Source organism: Castor canadensis, chromosome 9, assembly GCF_047511655.1.
Source record: "Castor canadensis chromosome 9, mCasCan1.hap1v2, whole genome shotgun sequence".
NCBI classification, from domain to species: domain Eukaryota; kingdom Metazoa; phylum Chordata; class Mammalia; order Rodentia; family Castoridae; genus Castor; species Castor canadensis.
This window is the reverse complement of record NC_133394.1, coordinates 9456409-9470315: the sequence shown is the minus strand read 5'-3', so window position 1 is coordinate 9470315 and position 13907 is coordinate 9456409. Positions and strand designations below refer to the sequence as shown.

At 42.7% G+C, this 13907-nt stretch overlaps 1 non-coding gene across 1 annotated transcript; it reads left to right on the top strand.

Annotated features, from left to right (window-relative positions):
• The first annotated feature begins 11192 nt into the window (after nucleotides 1-11192).
• LOC141411106 (U6 spliceosomal RNA) lies at nucleotides 11193-11301 on the top strand. Its single transcript, XR_012435947.1, has one exon. It is a non-coding gene; the product is annotated as a U6 spliceosomal RNA (small nuclear RNA).
• Nucleotides 11302-13907: the final 2606 nt, after the last annotated feature.

The window sequence follows — 13907 nt, the reverse complement described above, 5'->3', positions numbered from 1 at the left end:
TAATGAAGACATTTGCCCCGAGGAGGTCACAGGAGAAATCAAGTTCCAATATACTCAGGACTCATGAATTTCTTACATGTGTGACATGGGGTTGACGAGATTAAAAAGTCCATCTACTTGTAAACCAACCTGTGCTGGGGCCTCACATGGCTGCAGGAGAGATCTGGTTTGGCGTCTCTGCTGATGCTACCAAGAGCATTGCCGGTGTCTGCTTGTCTGTGAGAAGCAGTTTCCCCACTTCTTTCCTTCCAGCATCTTCCAAATAAGAACATTCCAGAAGGTCATAGAGCCCCCTCCTCCTCTGGGTCTGCTGCCTGGAGGATGGTGTTTGGATACCTCATATGCCCCAGGGGACTGTAGGAGTGGCAAAGCTAGCCTCAGGTTGAAAGTCTGGGGCAGATGGTCTGCTCATCTGAGGACCTCAGTCAGGCTTCATGGTGCTTGATTTAGAAGAAAGACATATAAAAGTGAGAAATCCTGAAGACTACTTCCCTTCCCAGAGGTAAAATTGTAGAGAAAATGCAAGGGAAAGGCCATAAGAGAGTAAAGCTGAAGCTGATGGAGTGGATCAAGTGGTAGAGTGGCCTAGCAAGTGGGAGGCCCTGAGTTCAACCCACAACACTGCCAGAGAGTGAGAGAGAAAGAGAGAGTAAAGATGGTAGCTCCTAGCTGAGAGGAGCCCACAGGGCTTCGGGTTGTGTCTGCCATCCCTCGGGACAAAAGAGCACTAAGTCTACCTAGGTAATTCGCTGTCCACTCCCTATTGGGCCCTCCCAAGGGCAACTGACGTTCCTCAACCCAGAGGACTTCTGCACTCAAGTTTCTTCAGGGTCAATGAAAGCTGTGTGATGCTGAGTTTGGCAATGGTTGAGTCTAGCCTCAACCACTTACCTCTGCTGTGGGGCAGACAGGGATGAATGACGGGGACCTCTTCCCTGAAAACTCTCCTGCATGGGGGGGGCGGGCAGTTCATGTGGCCTGTTGTGAAGTCCTACTGACTCTATGAGGTTTTGATTAGCAGTTCAGATGGTATATATTGAAGAAGTATATCGTGATAGTTACTACTCAAAGTCTCGAAAACACAAAGGTAGCAGAGTCTGCTGGAGGGCAAGCTTGGAATTAAGTTCGTAACAGTGAAAGTATAGATAGGAACCTGTCAAAGGAGGACATCATTAATTCTTGGACAGGCCAGAGTGGGCTCTGCAAAGGACGTGACCCATGGAAAAGGTTTCTGAAGGACAAATACAAATTCACCACACAGAGAAGGATGGAACAGAGAAGATCCCAGAAAGGACGTAAGGCATGAAACAAAAACACCACTGTGTGGAACAGCAGAGCCATCTGAAGAATTGCAGGCGTTTTGGTCAGGCTGGAACGTGACGTGTGAGTGACCGGTAACATAGGATGGGGCCGTGAGGAACAGCGGAAGGCCATCTATAAGAACCTCGCTCTGCATGTTTTTAAATAATGCTAGGCAGGCTTGTGACATAGTCAGGTGGACAACAGCCAGGGGAGGAAGGAGGGTTGCTGTAACAGTTCCAGTGAACTCTGATAAGGTCAGCGCTAATATGGATGAAAAAGAGAAACTGCACATCACAAATATCCAGGAGGGTTTTTCTGTGTGTGGGAAGGAGGGATTTAGACATGATGGCATACTTTCTTTTTCCTGAGGGACTGAGACGATCCTGGTGCCCAATGCAGAGAAGGGAGTTGATTTGACCACACTGTCTGCCCATCACGTAGAAATGTCAAGAAGCTCTGAAGATATGGTGATGTCAAGTTTGGTGAAAACACCAGGACTGGCAGAAGAATATAGGAATCACCAACATTTGGGCATTACCCAACTTAGAATATGAAATATCCCAGGAGGCGTGAGTGAGAAAAGAGCAGAGGACTATGAGAGGCAACAGAACGTTAATGTTGGCGGTGGTGTGGCTCAAGCGTTAAGAGCCCCTGCCTAGCAAGCAAAAGGCCCTGAGTTCAAACCCCAGTACCACAAAAAAAAAAAAAAGAGCAGGACTGGAAAATGTAAAGGTTGAGCCCACAGAATGGAAAAAAATATTTGTGAATAAGGTATTAATATCCTAGGCACACAGCAAACTCCTACAACTAAACAGACTAGAAGTAAACAAGCTAATACTAAAATGGACAAAGAATTTGAATGGACATTTCTCCAAAAAAAAGATAGCCATCCTTAGGCATCCATTGAGTATCTAGAACGTGCCTGGTCAGAGGGCTGAGGATGCAAGACAAGAGAGACAAGGAACTTACATTCTGATGCTATAGACAATGGCATCCTTTATCAGAGGTCCCCGTGCAAGTGTCCTGGGTCCTGTTGGTTCTGGGTGCTGAGAGTGGAAGGAGGGGCAGCTACAACAGAAAGAAACATGGGGAGGCCACCCCTCAATGCAAAGGGGGTGGTACAGGCTTAGCTTTGAAGTCTGTGTGAAGATGAGCTGATAGAAGGAGGAGAGGGAAGACATTGGTGCTACAAAGAACACAGACGAAAGCTTGGACATGTAGGACAATCACTGATTCACTGTGGTAAAGCCAAGGGCGAGTGTGGGAGAATGGCAGGAAATGACCCTGGCCAGGCAGGGAGGTGTGATTGGTGCGGTAAGGTAAGCTCAGCAAGGCTACATGTTTGGAGGAGTCTGAGGGGGGCCGTGGGACTGCAGGGAGAGAAACCAGTGAGCAGGCTGTCACCAGGCCCCAGTGTGTGGGGCTGGTTAAATGTGTGGGTTGAGAACGAGAATAGACTCGGGCTTCGGTAAGTAGCAGTGTGGTGCCACTCACGGACAGAAATACAGAAGCCATCAGTTTGGAGGAAAGGTGACGGCTGAGTTCATGTGCTCACATCTTTGCTAACCATCATCACCCGGGGCCCTTGGTGACATTCAGCCAGGATTCCAGCCCTGTGCCACACATGGCTGAGATAAGGCCTCCAGGTGATAAGAGGAAAACCAGGTCCCACCCTCCTGCAGGAGCACAAACACAGCTTCAACACACCTCACTCACACACTGTTTCCCTAAGTGACCGACCCATGTCCCAAACCACATGGCACCCCTCACTCTCTTAACAACACTTCACGTGGTATTGTTGGCTATACGCACACCGTGGTGAAGCAAAATGGCCTGCTGATGGCTTGCTCGTGGCTACAGCTTGTAGGGCTGGCCAGTGTCCTCTAGGTTCCATGATGTTTGAAATAAGCGACCATGTGGTCCTTTTTAATTGTAAGTGGGATTCACAGAGTGGATCCTCTTTCTGTTAGCCCTAGTGGTTCTTCAGGGACCCTTCCACTCCCATTCCTGCAACGTTAGGCTCTGTTAGCCTAGGCATTTTAGTTCCCAAGGAAGGAATGTTTCCTTTAGGAGACACAACAAAGATCACTCAGCTGGTCACCTTGGGTTCCTACGCCGTTAAATCAGTGGACAGAGGAAGGGATTATGCACTGGCCGAGGGGGTGGGTCCTCATTGCCTCTGTCCAGCAGGAGTGATGAGGAGTGGGCCTGGAAGGCAGGAGCCCCCTGGAGCATCTCTTACCACTCTCAAGCCTGGGTTAAAGCCCATGGGAAACTATGCTACCAGGCCTGCTAATGGTCCAGACCTTTCCCAAATGAAGGCTTAAGTCATCCACTGATGACAGACGAGGAATCAGTCCAGCCAAATTTGCTAAGGGCAAAAGACATTGGAATAAGTTAATGGGAGAAGGTAGTTGTACATATCAGCTACGATCATGTAATGTGTTTCAGAAGTAAGAAATGTATGTGATGAGCACTTGTTTCTTTCTTATTTTGATAGGAATTTGTATGCATGCTTACATATGTATCTGTATAAATACTCTGTATTTTTTCCTCCCTGTACCATCCAGCATAAGCCTATCATATAATTTAACTTCATATCTCACAGAGACAATGGGACTCTGTTAAAAGGTATATTAACTATTGCCCAAGGAGGGGGAAAGGGACTTTGAATTGTCTTTCGTAAGAAGAGTTAGTATGGTTTTAGTAGATGAGGGAGTTTCATTATGATAGAGCAAAGTGTTATTTTGCTACTTCCTTCATTTGGAAGTGAATCTCGGTATCATTTAAAGATACGCACAGGTTCCATGTTGACATAGACTCTGGCGCCTTTGTGTCACCTTAGCTAATCTGGAAGTCTATTTCCCAGAGTCCCCTTCCTGAGCAGCTCTGTGTTAATCTGGACCAGAGACAATTTGATTAAGGTTTGCAAGGCACAAGTACAAGGCAGCTATCTTCTTACCATACCTGCATGATCAGCAGGGGACACACAGCACTTTGTCCCTTGTGTGGGTCCCATCTTGTGGGCACAGGACAGTCACTCAGCCTGCAGTTCCTCAACTGCTCAGCTCCAGCTGACCTCTGCCCTCAGGGTCCTTGGCTCTGGAATATGTTTCATTCCGTGATGAAAGGCACCAGATCCCACTTCTAGAGCACTCGATCATCAGTGTAAGAGGTAGGTGGGGGTGAGAGGCATGAGTTTCAGTCCATCTTCATAGGGTCCACTACATCCTCGGAGGTTCTGTAATAGACACATAGAAGCTGTTTTTGCTAAAAAGCACTGACTCTTTACTTGGCACCACAAATTAACTAAAAGCAGGAAAAAGAGTTTGGTATCCTTGCCTCCATTTTGCATCTGTCTCCATTACTCTGAGACTCTCTCCCCTACAATCGCCTTAGGTTCCAGAAAGGACAGGACTGATCAATAAGGTCTTTATGACAAGAGCAGAAACTGTCCCTAACAAAAGGATCAGTAGAGCCTCAAGGGACAGCCCCCCTAAAACGGGACAATGACCTGTAATGATGAGGCTGTCCCCCTGGAGCAGGAGCAGTCATCTCATGGGAACCAGATTGCTCCTGTCAAGTGATGACAGTGACAACTTCTCTGGAACCCCTCACAGAACCAGAACTGAGATAATGATTGGCCACATTTTGCCTGGAAGTAACTATGCATACCTCTCTCCTCCGGCCCCAATTCCTTCTCCATTTAAACCGAAAGCTCATATCTGTAACCCAAAGACGGACTGAAGTACCTACTTCACCTCTCCCGGTAGCGAGCCCCTCCCATGGTAATAACCTTCCTCTGCCCTTCACCATTGATTGTCTCCAATTGGCGTGTTGGGGCAAGTGACAGGACCTGACTTGTGGAGCCCTTGGACTTGGGCTTGTGGCCTAAACCTCCAGTTTCAGCTCTGGTAAGCCAGCCAGGAGACACTTAGCAACTAGCTGACCCCAAATGGAGAGGAAAGATTGAATTTTTTCAATGCAGCTACTCACATTACTTTTATTTATTCCAGGGACTTTCCCCCAACTCAGCCAGCATCGGCTGCTTTTTACCATCAATTGGTGAGGCAAAGAAACAAACACTACCCTACAGGCCCTCAAGTCAGGCCTTTGGTAAGTTCTCCCTCTGTGCACTTTCGGCCTTGCCTTCCTTTTCCTTGTTGTCTGGAAGCTCTTTTGAGCTGTTTTGGGGCTCATCTGAACTATCTGGGCTTTTGCCATCTGTCTGACAGGAAAATCTAGGTACTGTGTTTGGAGGCCCTTCTGAGCCTTTGGGTTCATTTAAACTAATTCAGGCTTCTGCATTTGTGACAGGGAAGTTCGGACTGACTTTTCTGTTGGTAACTAGCAGGTAAGAGACATAAGTACACAGAGAAACCACAGTGTTTTGTGTTTGAGATCTGTTGTGATTTGTTTAAATTCTAAGTCTATCTTAGGAGAATTCTAGCTGACTAGTCTACTAAGAAAAAATATGAAAAAAAAACCCAAAAAGATGGTTTCTTTAAGAGTGCACTCTGAATTGATGTAATTGTTTTTAGGTATCATTTTGTGTATGTCTATTTTTCTGACTCTGATGAGTGACTTGATAGAAGCTGAAATTCTGATGGCTGAAGGAACAGTCTTGTTCTGTTAATATTTAATCTTTTTTTATTTATTTATTTTTGCGGTACTGGGGTTTGAACTTGGGACCTACACCTTGAGCCACTCCAGCAGCCCCTTTTTTGTGTGTGTGATATGATTTTCCGAGATAGGTCTCATGAACTATTTACTTGGGCTGACTTCATACTGCGATCTCTGCCTCCTGAGTAGCTAGGATTACAGAAGTGAGCCACTGATACCTGGCTAAATATTTAATCTTGCTTGAGTCAAGATGAGCCTCTGATAAAAAGTCCTCAAACAGCCTAAAAACTTAGTCTAGAATTTCTAGAAATAACTGACTAATATACTGGTGGCCCTTTCATTCTTACATTTTAGCTTGTTTTACATGCACTTAAATCGACTGTGTGTCTGTGTGTGTGTGTGTGTGAACATCTTTAGGATGATCCTTATTTTAAAATTAACATAGAGAAGCTATTTTCTCTCTCTCTCTCTCTCTTTTTCTTTCTCTCTCTGTCTGTCTCTCCTTCCCTCTCTCTCTCTCTCCTACTGCCACTTCTAAGAAGACAAGTTATCCAAGGTTCTTATCTCAATCAGGTTCATCTACCATTCGGGTATTCAAGAACTGACTCTCAAACTTGTACTGAAGAAAGAAAGAGATTTCACAGACAGGAGTCTTAATCAGTTTCATTCCGTCATAAGAATAATTTGGATCCAATTCTCTTTTACAATGTCTTTAGGTCAAATAACAATTGCATTTTTGTAGCTGTTATTGTATACAGAAACAGTTTGAGATTGCTTTACTTTCTGGATCTTTGTTGAAATATAAGACTACTACATGTATTTTATTTTATTAGGAAAAGAAGCAATTTGGGATAAGTTCAAAAAAATTGTGAAAATTATTTCAAAATGCAAATTAGAAAGAAAAAGAAAAATCAGGAATGGTTGAAGAAAGTATGGGAATATTCTTTGAAAAGTCAAAGGGAGAAGGAAATGCTTTTGGATGAGGAAGGACTGAGTAGTTCACTAGGTTTGTCCTAAAGATTGTTCCAAAATGGAGAAGGGGGAGAGGACAAAAACCACAAGACATACAACAGTTGAAAATTGTATAGGTAAATCTTAAAAGCATATAAAAGATTGATCTTATGAAACATTTGTGTGTATGATTAAATTGGGGATGATTTTTAGAGTTATCTGATGATTTTCTAAGGTCAATTAATGTACTGATTTAAAACTAAAACCCAATTTTCTATGTCTATGACAACAAAGCTATCTTAGGACTATTATTCTGCTCTTAGCAACAATGACAAAAAAAAAAGAAAGAAAGAAAAACATTGGCCTGAAGGAGAGATTTTATGTTTTATCAAGATGATTGTTTGCATTTTCTACAGATTTTCTTAGGTTTTTGACTGCTTAGGACACCAAGTCTTAACTGAATCAGAATTCATTTAAATATCTGTTTGTGTCAAAGTCTTTTAACTGACCCCATTATGACTGTGATTAAACAGCTATTATTTCATGTTATCCTAATACATTTAGTGCCCTATATGTCTGTGACTAGAAATACGTAAAGCTGTGTGTTCTAAACTTTCTCTAAACATTGTACAAACATTTGCAGAGTAAAGGTGTAAGTTTGATGCCTGTGCAATGACCAGCAACTGCTCTTTTATACAAATGCACTGAATCTAAATCTTCAATATATAAAGTAGTCAATGAAGATTTTAGCATTTCTGCTATTTGTAATTGGTACCATTCTGATTTTAAAAAACAAAAACTGCTATTTAAAACTCAGCCTACATCTATTTATCTTAACTAAATGAGTGTCTTTGTACATGTGAGATGCACTGTTCCTCAACTTCTAAGAGACCTAAAGTTTGATTTTCATCAAACTTGCATCAATGTTGTGCACCTGTTATCTTACCTAGCCAAAGCTGCTCAATCTTTCTGCAAAGATAAAAGAGAGAGCGAGAGAGAGAGAGAGAGAGAGAGAGATGACATCTGTGTAACTGTGATGCTAATTATTGCTGGCTGCTTGAAATGGTAAATGTGTTTATGTTCCCCAAATACACAAGCGTTCTAGAGCACAAAGCCTAGGATACATCATCACATTAAAGCAGGTGGTGATACTAGCCTTTTGCAGGCTTACAGGATTAGCAATGGTGACTTAAAGAATACACCTGCAAAAAGTACATTCTGTTTTACTTAAAAGACAAAATGTAATGGAGCTGTAGGTGTAAAAGTAACCTACCACTGGAGATACATACTTTTTTTAAATAATTCATATATAAAGTGTCATTCTTCAAGCTAAGAGTTTAACATATTTTTAAGAAGATAATAAGGACAGATTAATAGTCCTGAGAGAATGCTCTATATAATAATTGTTATTCTAGAATGCTCTATGTAATAGAAATAACTAGACTGTTTTGCCAAATGTTAAACTGTTTTTAAAATTCTAAATATAACTGTTCTTAGTTTTTTTGTCACTTTTCATTTTTTTTGTCATTGCAGTTTTGATCCTCTGCTAAAGCAGTTACAATCAAACTCATGTAAAATGACTCTAGCAAGTATTTATTTGTTAAACAAATTACTTCCTTTAAATACTCGCCCTCATTGGTTTTGTTTTGTATTTTACTTGTAAATTTCATAACTGTTGTCTGTTGGCATTCTACAGAAGTACAACTTCTAATACAACCTGAGCAACACTTTTGAGATTCTAAGACATCACCAATAGAACAGATAGAATTAAACTTGAGAATGGACTCCAGGAAAGCTCAGCCTAAAAGCCACTTCTTCTAAACCTTTTAGCTGCTTAAATTTGGCCGAAAGGGTCTTATTTGTACTAACTCCTAAAATGCCTGTCACTTCCCCTTTGATGTGAGAACAAATCCCGGTCAACTGGGACCTCCTTGGAGTAATGAGGGACCACTAAAACCAAACTACACCGTGGTTAAATTATCAGATATCCACAGAGAACTGTTGAGAAGAGGGGAAATTGTCAGAATCCAAATGGAGTCATTTATGTCAACCTTTCCAAAAGTGATCAAAATGAAGGTTATGGGAAAAGGGTTCTTACGTATGGTCACTGACACTAAAGTCCTTCCAGTCACCTCTAACAGAAGGCAAACTCTTACCTTTGACCAAGGCTTTCTATTTAAGTAGATAAAAATAACTCTTTCTACTGCCTTCAAACATATATTTTTAGCAGTCAATACTCATGGAGTTATTTTTTGAAAGAGAATCGTCTATTCAAGTTATGTACTTGGAACTCTGATTTTACTTCCCCCTGTATTCTGCTTTTTAATGGTGTCTCTGTTGCTAGGCTTAAGCAGTGGGTTATTTTAACTTCTATATTTCAGCTATTGCAGTTTGTCCTTTTCTGTGTACTAGTTTATCCCCATCCAGAAAACCTACAAAGCCAAATTGGCTGACACCTGAATTCCTCGGGATTGAGGAATGGTCAAACATAAGAGGGAAATTATTAATAGGTACCTAGAATCTGCTTTTGCTAAAAAGCACTGACACCTTACATGGGACCACAAATTAACCAAAAGCAGGAGACAAACCTTGGCATCCCTCCCTCCATTTTGTATCTGTCCCCTTTATTCTGAGTCTCTCTTCCCTGTAATCACCTTGGGTTCCAGGAAGGACAGGACTGATCAGTAACATCTTTATAACAAGAGCTAAAACTTTCCCTAAGAAAACAATTGGCAGAGCTTTGAGGGACAGACCCACCCCTAAAAGAAGACAATTACTTGTAATGATAAGGATGCACCCTGGAGCAGACATAATCATCTCAAGGGAACCAGATTGCTCCCCTCAAGTGATAACAATTTCTCTGGAACCCCTCACAAAACCAGAACTGAGAGAATGGTCAACCTCACTACGCTTTTCCTGGAACCGTTTTACGCTTTTCCTGTTAACTGTTTCCTGGGACCTTCAGCCCCAATTCTTTCTCTACTTAACCCTAACCTCATATCTGTACCCCACAGATGGGCTGAGGTACTTACTTTGCCTCTTCTTGTAGTTGCCTCTGCCACGGTAATAAGCCTCCTTTCTCTGTCCTTTACCTTCAGTCATCTTTTTATTTGCGTGATGAGTGCTGGAACCCCTGGAATTGGGCTTGTAACCTAAAACTCCCGTTTCAGTCCTAGTGTGTCCTGTTTCCTCCCTTGTCCATTCTCCCTTTTCTGCTTCCCAGCTGTCACCCTATTGACTCTATGACCTGGTGGGGGAGAAACAACAGCTACAAAGAAACTGGATAACAGCACCAAAACTGCCCAAGGTCAAATGACTATAATTAAATCCCTATATATAAATATGCAAATACACATGTGGTTACACATATATGTATGTCTGTGGTGAGAATGTGTGTGCATATAAGAGGTGTATATGAAGGGTTATGTGTGACACTGTGTGCAGGTACATTTGTGTATGCTTTTCTATTTCTCAAATAGAACTCTGACTGGCACAGGGATGAAATTAGAACAGATGCCAAGTAACAAAAGGGAAGGACGGTGCCAGTCCTTGACCTCTGTTTCCTTCAATTTTTTTCTACACTCTTTCCCTGCACTGCTCTAGATTGGAGGGCACTGACCCCACATGAGCTGTGTGCTCCATGATCCTTGTTCAACTGGCTTCCAGCTTGGTTTTGTGCCTGAAAAATGCTGATGAGAGGAGCTCTAAGAGGGCAGAACATCTAGCATCCCATTCTGCCTTGGGCATCCTCCCCAGTCTCCAACAATCTCTAAATGTACCCAGTGTAGTTTTACTTGTCATCCTTGTCATTTCAGGACTGGTCCTGGCCTGTGATTATGCTGTGTCTATCTTTGTCCCTCCCACCTACAGGGATAACAGATTCATGCTGTTGGTGTCTTTGTGGTATCACCAGTCCTGTTTGGTTTCTCAGCTCATCTACCACATGCATAACCATTTCCTGTACTACAGTCTCACTGTCTGAGACATTTAAAATAAATTCTCTTTGCCTGGTTGAATCTACAGTGACACTGCCCAAGCAAGGGTCATAGATGTCAAAGTGTTGTGTGGATGATCTTCAGGGATACCAAAAGACCAATACAATCCTAAGACTCCTAAAGGACTTGAGCCACTCACCTCTCACATTGACCCTGGAGAAGGAGGACCCCACCTTTCTCTCCTCTCCCTCACAGATGGCCACAGTTACTTCTCCATTCTACAAGTTCCATTAGCACAAAGCCATTATGTAAAGCAGATATTTATCACCAGGAAGAGACTTCAAGAGCGAAGGTCAGGGAACTAGAGAAAAGGTTAGATCAGTGCTCGCTTTGAAGCAGCACATATACTAAAATTGGAACGATACAGAGAAGATTAGCATGGCCCCTGTGCAAGGATGACACGCAAATTCGTGAAGTGTTCCATATTTTTTCACCATTGCTCACTTGCATACCCAGCAAGGGAAAGAATTATTTTAAAATTAGAGATAAATAAGACGTGGTTTTGTAAGCGCAGTGGCTCCTTGACTGTATTGCACACACATTCCAGCTAATGGCTAGCTGGATAGCTTCTGTCTATTAACTTGTATTTTAGGAATTAATCCTTGGTATTGAAAATTTAGAAATGTTCACGTAACTGTTGGTACTGACTTTCCTCCTGCCTGGGTGGCCCCTCACCCCTTTTCCTGCTAAGTATAGCGGTTGTGGACATTTGAGATGTGACAGCCTACACACATGCCTGTGTGCACACACACCTGTGCACACACACGTATGGCTCCAGAGTAACCTGGGGTGCTAGAGTGTTCGAAGTCAAGCTGTGGCACAGTGGTTGGACCTGTTGGCATCCTGTCAGGTGTCATTTTCCATGTCTGCCTTGCCTCCATCCTGGCAGGTCTAATTCCAGTTGCTAGTTTTTAGGGATTTTCTCTTAAGCCTTGGGTCATGAAAGATGCACCAAGAAGCTATCTCCAACTCAAAACTTCTAGGGGCTTCGTAAAATTGGCCCATTCAGTTGTTATTCCAGGAGGTGCGTATCTGATGGCTCACTTACAAAATGATTGTTTTGCTGTAAATGTAGTTTCATAATCTTATTTTATCATGCACGTAACATTCAAACTGACCGCCATTATTAACTGATTTCTGAATAAAGATAATGAAAAACTGGAAAAAATAAAAAAAAGAAAAGGTTAGATCAAAAAGAATTAACCTAGAAGGTAACACACACGCACGGGAAATTAATGTGAGTCAACTCCCTGTATAGCTATCCTTATCTCAACCAGCAAAAACCCTTGTTCCTTCCTATTATTGCTTATACTCTCTCTTCAACAAAATTAGAGCTAAGGGCAAAATAGTTTCTGCCTGGTAGTGAGGAGTAAGGGGGGGAAGGGAGGGAGCGGGGCAGGGAGGGTAAGGGAGAAGATGGGGGGAAGGGGGAAGAAATGACCCAAACATTGTATGCACATATGAATAAAATAAAAAATTTTTAAAAAAAAGAGCAAAGGTCATGTGAGGACACAGCAAGAGAAGATGGCCATGGACAAGCAAGGAAGAGAGGCCTCACCAGTAATCAACCCTGACTGCACCTTGATCTTGGACATCCAGCCTCCAGAACTGTGAGAAATCAAGTTTTTTAGACCACCCTATCTGTGGCATTTTGTTATGGCACCTGAGCCCACTAGTCTTGGATGGTAAGTAATAATAAAGAGAAGAAAACATCAAGAATCCTGAACTACACTTTCTGCACAATTTTGTGTCCATCTGGCTCTAGTGACATAACCAGCAATGGAAAGGGAGAAGGAAGGAGATGTGAGGCAATAGGAGGGTGGTCCCCACTGCACCATGCCACCCCCTCAATCCCCATCTGCTGCTGTCCTTCTCTGGGCTGCTTTTCAGAAGGCAGAAGCTCTATCTTGGATGACTTCATGGTCCTCTCAAAAGATTGGCTTCATTTTAAAATATCCCAGTTTAGATATGTAAAGTTCAGTGGCCACAGTGGTGGATGTATGTCTTCTTATTTATGCTAAGATCAAAAGACACTTTAGAGACTTTCCCATTGTTATCGACCCACTGAGAGCTGCTCTGCAGCCAAAGTCCTCGCTGTGATGCTTGGAACCTCGAATTAGACGATTCCACAAGAGAGTTGGAGGAAGGCACCCTGGCGTCCCTCCTGGCGAGCTTAATGGCCCAAAGTGGTGTAGCTCTCACAAATGGTAGCCTTCTTCTCCTTCTTCTGTAGCCTCAGGGAAAGAGCTACATTTATTAGTTAAACAGCTGAGCAACTCAAGGGCTTCTTGCAGCTCCTGAGACCCCTCTCTTAGGGCAAGTTTCTGCAGCCAAAGGGAAGAGGCCAGGAGTTGGCCTTCCAGGGAGTGAGTGCCCCTCTAACCAAGGCCGTCTCACAGGCTGCTCTGCGATTCAACGCTGCCAAGAGCATCCCAGTCAGTCCTTCGAATTAGCTGGAATAAAGATGCTTTGGACAGGGGTAGCTTGGTATGTTTCTAGTCTCTTCTTCTTATAGCTAAAACCAATTTTCCAGGTTTTGGTGTGTTAGAGTTTATGTCACAGGAAAAATTACTTCATTCCACAAGGTGACCAGTTTCAAATGGGATCATTTTAATGTTTAGTTCCAGCTGCGTTGTATTTCAAACAGCATCTTTTAAATGGGTCTCTTATAACTGTAGAGCCTGGAACTGGCAATTGCATTGCACAAATGCAGGTTTCATTAAAGGATCTTGCTTGCAGGCACCTGCAGGAGGTACTCCAGTCTTAGCAATTCTGTGCCTGCCAAGCACACAGTGAGCACTCACTACATAATTTCCTTGATGAATTATTCATGGGGCAGTGGCATTAATCTTTTATCTTGGACTCTAATTCACACCCTAAAATGTTGGTTTGGTCATTTTGTACATCTTATTCATAAATGGGATTTTTCCCTATTAGTTGCATTATTCAACCACAAACTGTGAGATGACGTTCTTCTCTGGTTAACTTAATTTCTTATTAAATTAATTCTCATAAATATTACTGGAATTGTCAACC